General features: G+C 39.5%; 1 protein-coding gene across 1 annotated transcript in view; it reads right to left on the minus strand.

The window, feature by feature from the left end:
- Nucleotides 1-5,749, minus strand: part of syt6a (synaptotagmin VIa) — a 61,118-nt gene extending 55,369 nt beyond the window's left edge. Inside the window, exon 1 of the mRNA XM_077716323.1 lies at nucleotides 5,704-5,749. The gene's annotated coding sequence lies outside the window, so the exon portion shown is untranslated. The remainder of the gene's footprint in view (nucleotides 1-5,703) is intronic.
- Between the last annotated feature and the right edge of the window lie 251 nt (nucleotides 5,750-6,000).

The raw sequence follows: 6,000 nt of genomic DNA on the forward strand, positions 1-6,000 counted from the left end.
AATCTATTGTAAAGATGCTCTAAAGGTGATAATATAAAATAGCACCTGGATTTAAACCAATGGCATGAGATGCTTGCAATGCATACTTCAACTGTAATACATAAAAAACAAATATGTCACTTTGTCGCTCTTAATACTGGTTTTGGAAATGTCATGGAAAATCAGCGGTAATTATTTTCTAGTTTGCCTGTAATTTTGTCTAGTAATTATTATAGGAGAATTTGATTGTTGTGTCTTGTTTCCCTTGGCAAATTTGCCAAACACATTCACTGCAATCACTCACTGGGTTCTGTAGAAGGATCAGTGTTTCCCAAAATTTTATAATGTTGTTAGGTTTTTTTTTTCAACAGTGAAATATCCTCTGCCTCTTATTTAAAAAAAAAAAACAAGAACAATTGGCATGTCCCATTTCTTGGTTAATTAGGTTAAAACATTGATTAAACGGCTGAGATTCAACAGGCCTCTTATCGGCTTTAATAATTCATGACACAAAAACACAAAAACAATCCCTCGTAGATGTGCCCAGCTAGCTCTAAATAATTGAAAGTGCTGCAGCTCCACAAGCACTTGAAGGGAAACTAGCTTCCGTATGCTAATGGCAAATTAATGAGATCATAAAGACAACTGCTGAGAGAGCTTAACTGGATAGCCACGATAACTAATAACGCGTTTAAGAGACGTTTCCCTGCTGCCATTTGGGATTCATCCTGGAGAAGAGACATAAACGTGAATGCTTGCGCATTTTGAAGCAGGTGCAGCCTTTCAACCAAGACCTTGTTTTGATGTGCAAATTGACGTGGTGCAAGGCAAATCTTTGAGAGGCAGATGTTGCCGGACAAAGGCTCGGTCACTCAAAGATACGCTCTATGCTAATCCCATCTTCATGGCTTCCTTGCTGGCTCCCATGGGCCACCCCAGTCTCTGGAGCTTTGCCGTCTTTCTATTGTAATTCACCCCTCAGCTTGTTATTCACTGTCTTCAGGTGCATACACTAAAGGTTTGACGTGGTGATCAACAAATGAAATGCTGAAATATTACACAGATGCAGCGAAGAATGTTGCACAATGGCTACTTGTCAATGCCCATATAATCTGCATGGTCTTCTGTGAGGTCTAAAGGAATTATTGTGAAGACAAATGTGAAAATAATTTCCTTTGAAGGTAATAGAAGAAATAAAAGAGGTCACTGGTTCTACTGACCTGATTTCCTAAGACATATCATGCCACATAAATGTGCTGTACAGAAAAGAAATATGCAGGCACACAGCTTTGCTGAAAATCCAAGGAAACAGGTGTGCTTACAAATACCTGAAATTCTTAAATCCATGCAGGGGTGGTGAAGTCCAGTCCTCGAAAGCCCCTACCCAGTCTGTTTTCCATACCTCTACCACACCTGAATCAAATGATCAACTCGTCAGCAAGCTGTCCAGAAGCTTCATACCGATCTCAATGATTTGATTCAGGTATGTTGGTGAAGGGAAACATGGAAAACAGACTGGATAGGGGCTCTCAAGCACCGAACTTGGCCACCCCTAATCTGCAGTATGTACAGTTTATGACATTTTTTCATAGTTGCAGTCCTCAAAAAACTGATAAAAACTGATATCTTACTTGGATTTATCCCAGCTCAGTGTTAAATGGCTAACGTGAATATACATCAGGAATAGGTATAAGAGGGTAAGCTTTAATATTGTTTGCATTAATACTACAGTAATAGTGCTTTAAATGTATGTTTACATTTAATTTTATAGTCTTCATGGATTGTTACTTTTTTTTCATTTAAAACCCTGGAAAATCAAATGTTATTCAATTTCACTGTCTAGTCAAATGTATCATGACAGTAAAAATCTTGGCAATCTTTTTTCAAATTGGTAGAAGATTTATACAAAAGGTTGACAGTGATCATCAGAGAATGTGAAGGGAAACCATAAAACAGCAACTGAGTGGAGAGCACAAACAAACAAACAAACCTAGCGAAACCATGTTGACTTTCCCTACAAGAAAATTTTTCATATAAGCAAAATAAAATATTGGTCCAATACTCAACCATCAGGCTTTAATCATTAAAGAATGTTGAGGCATTAATATTTGGTGTAGCAGCATTCTCGATGGTGCAGCAGATTTATTGTACCCTGCAATTGACTGCCAACCAATTCAGGGTGTCCAGCACCCCCTGTGACCCTTATGAGGATAAGCAGTATGGAAGATGGCTGAATGAGTATAGCATTATTATCAGCAAATTAATCCAACAGGATTTTGAAATTACCCTCCTGTCCCCCTTTTATTTTCCTCCTTTCAATTGCATACTCTCTTTACACATTTAATTGGTTGTCTTATGTGATGCAATAGTTTTATGATTGGTAATCACTTAATGCCAGAAGGAATTGCCCCATTGTGTGTCTTAACAATTGAAAGTGACTTTCGTGGCCATGAAAAAAAACTTAACTTAGTAAACATCACAGACACGAAACGAGGCAACAATTTTAAAATGTGGTCTCAAAATCTGGCCTAAACATGTTTTTTTTTATCAATAATCTCTTTTTCCCCGAATTGATAAATATATTAACAACACACAAGGGCTTTAGCCCTGATAGCAATAATGCTATTTTTTATTGTATTTTAATGTATTGAAATCATTGCATGCCATTAACCAGCTACAGACATCAGAATAATTTAAACTGGGAGAACTGGTTGTGAATGCTCTTTTATTTCATTGCCATAAACCGGGTTAGAAATCCAATCCATTTTAACTGCTACTACAGTTCAATTTAGTTTCTGTCAATTTCCTAAGTGCATCCACATCAATGTGCTTGACTTCATGGTTTATAACAGAGTTCTTAGTTTAACAAGCAAATTTAGAATGAAAATATCTTCATTCATGGAGACAGTGGCTCATACACTGTAATCATTACAGTGTAATGCATGTATTACTGAGTGTGGCAGTTGGAAACTCCCTATAAATACAGTTTGAGGTGGATTACAAGATATTCAGCATTATGTTGTGTTGCAGCCAAAGTTGACATGGCTATGTTTCCGAAATAATCCAGCGTTCTCTCAGCAGTCTGTCACCTTGATAGCACCAATGCCAAATGGCTTTGACAGGACGCCCACAGAAATCTAAGCGCCTTTAGGAAGAATAGGCTGCAAATCGGCTCTAGACTTGAGGGGCGCCTCAGCTCTCTGTGGATTTAGTGTCTCTCCGGCGATTGGAGTGGGAACACTCTTCTGTCCATGTGTCACCTCCTCTGTGCCCACTGATGCAAGCGAGGAAAGTAAGCTTTTTCTTCATCATCTTTTCATCCGGATAGCATTTTAATGGTGGCAGGATTATTGGTATGAACGCTCTGCCTCAGTGGTGGAGTCAGCAAAACAAAGTTGACTGTGCACATGGCTCAATATCACTTACACATCTCTTTTTTGCTGACTCGTTTGAGCGTGACCACATTCATGATTCAGTCCATATTATTGCCTCACATATTTTTCTTTGAAATTTTTCTTCAATGAGAAAAAGTTGACAATGGATCAATTTAAAGCTTTTTTTTCCTTAGAATGGAGCGTCCGTTCTGGCCCACCTGCTGGTCCATCAATAAAAAACTGACAAAGTCCAAAAGGCAAGTCGATGACATCTTATTGATTTTGACACTGTTTTTTTCACGTCAGATTATTCTTTGGTGTTGCTTTAAAGGTCAACTGCATATACTAGTTCTGTCTTACACCTTGCTCGAACATCTCAACTAAGTGTTACATTGTGCTGACAAGTATAACAAGTGCAAGTCATTTTCTGTACGCGTCAAAACGGCCATCAGCGGCCTTATTTTAAACCCCTCAGCACTTCCTTTCAACACATTGCGCACGGTTTACTGGTTGCATTATTTTTTTTATATTTCTCATCTTTCAACTTCTGAACTTGACATCCAAGAAGAATCGTATTGACCTGTTGGTGTTATGAGATTCAGGATTCCTTGCTGAGTTCAAAGGAGCAATCAATGAGTTTTCCTTCTCAATCACAGGTCTAAACTATTTCACTATCTGATTGTAATTTGTCAGCATCAGTGCGCTATTGATCCGAGCCAAAATCTACATCAGGTTCATACTCATCTCATCCTAATTAGGGTCATGGGGGGTGCTGGAGCCTATTCCAGAGGCGGGGGACACCCTGAATTGGTGGCCAGCCAATCGCAGTGCACAAGGACACAAACGACCACACTAATACTTAGGGGCAATTTTAGCTTGTCCAATCAGCCTACCATGCATGTTGTGGGAGGAAACTGGAGTACCTGGAGGAAACCCACGCAGGCCCGGTGAGAACATGTAAACTCCACACAGGTGGACGTGACCTGGATTTAAACCCAGGACCCCAGAGCTATTAGGCCAATGCGCGAACCACTCGCTCTACTGGGCCGCCAGGTTCATATTTTGTGTTAAAATCATAAACAATGAAATTGCAGACTTAGTTTATTTTAGATTGGGTTGTCAAATTCAGTTTGATTAGCGCGCCACATTGAGGCCAACTAGATCTCTTGTGGGGCGGACCAGTTTATTTTTGGCACAAAAAGTTAACTTACTGGCCTCCATTGACGGCGCTAGTCGTCCAATCCATTTTGATTGGGAGGCCTGAATGATCAAACGTTAATTTGTCCCACCCAATCAAAATGGAGTGGACATCTAGCACCATCAAAGGCCTTAAAAGATGATCATCCACCATCTGTTTAAGGGAATTGGACATCTATCAATGTCAATGGCAGGCAATGAGATAATTTTGCATCACTCCCTTCCCCTTGTAGGGTAGTTAAACGTCCCTTCCTGTCAATTTTGGATAATTTCTTATTGTTTTTTAGGGAATTTTTAGGCTTCCTGTTCATTAGTCGCTGTCTGCTAAGTTTTCAGCTGTTCCAAGTTACTTCCTGTTGAAATTGTTAACTCTTTAGCTGCCATTGGCAGTGGTGTTTTAACTGCAGGGAGCGAATGAATGTGACTGCGGATAAATTACTTACAGTATTGCACGCATTCAATCACACAACTCACAAAATTCTGGGTTTATGGCACCCAGTTGAAAAATTAAAAGCATATGATTCTGTACGTACAATATGAATGAGCTACAAAGCTGCTGGGCAGATCGGACCCTAACCCTAACCCTAACCCTGGAACTGGATTAAAAGACCTGAATATTCATTTTTTATAAATCTAAAACAATGTTTATGTTTCTTTTTTTAATGTATTTTTAGAATTTACAAAATAAATTTTGAACTAAAAACTGAAAAAAAATGATTAAAAGATGATGTTACGACTCCCCCTGAGGTATGATATACCAGGGAGTCGCAACTATCACAGCAGACAGGTTCGGTCAAAGATGAGTTCGGACAAACACTGCAAGTAGCCTTAGTTATATTTTATTTACAATAAAGTCATTCAAACAGACTACGGGATAACATAGGTGAAGCACGAGATATTAAAGTGGCACCCTCAAATAAAAACGGTAAAACCCCCTCCCAGGCAGGTGTCCAAATGAACACCCACAAAATACAGGAAATAAGACCGAAGGATGCCCCTGGTAAACTGATGTAATAAAATCTAGACAGGGGAATAACTGTCTAAATGCACAAACTATATGTATACCCAAAGGTGTCTAAACTTATCTCAATTCCCCCTATGCAACCCAAAATCATTAACAACACATGCAAAAATATAACAGGGAGTAACGCACTCACAAGCCTGCAACTCAGCAAAGCATCAAGGCATCAAGGGCAAGGCAAGGGGCGAACAGACAACTGAAAAGGGTTTAATAAGGGCAGGAGGGATGATTGGGGAATTAATTACAGCTGTGTTGGCCTGGGCAGGGCTCTGTCACAGGGGTGGAGCCACAGCTGCAGATACCTGTAAAGAAAAGAAAGCAGACACCTCCTACATAGTGTGTGTCCAGGCTGCCAGCCGTAACAGATGACAATTATGGATTTAAAAGGAGGAAAATAAGGAAATATGATCTACATCTCTATCTATCAAT

Source organism: Stigmatopora nigra, chromosome 1 (assembly GCF_051989575.1).
Source record: "Stigmatopora nigra isolate UIUO_SnigA chromosome 1, RoL_Snig_1.1, whole genome shotgun sequence".
NCBI lineage: Eukaryota > Metazoa > Chordata > Actinopteri > Syngnathiformes > Syngnathidae > Stigmatopora > Stigmatopora nigra.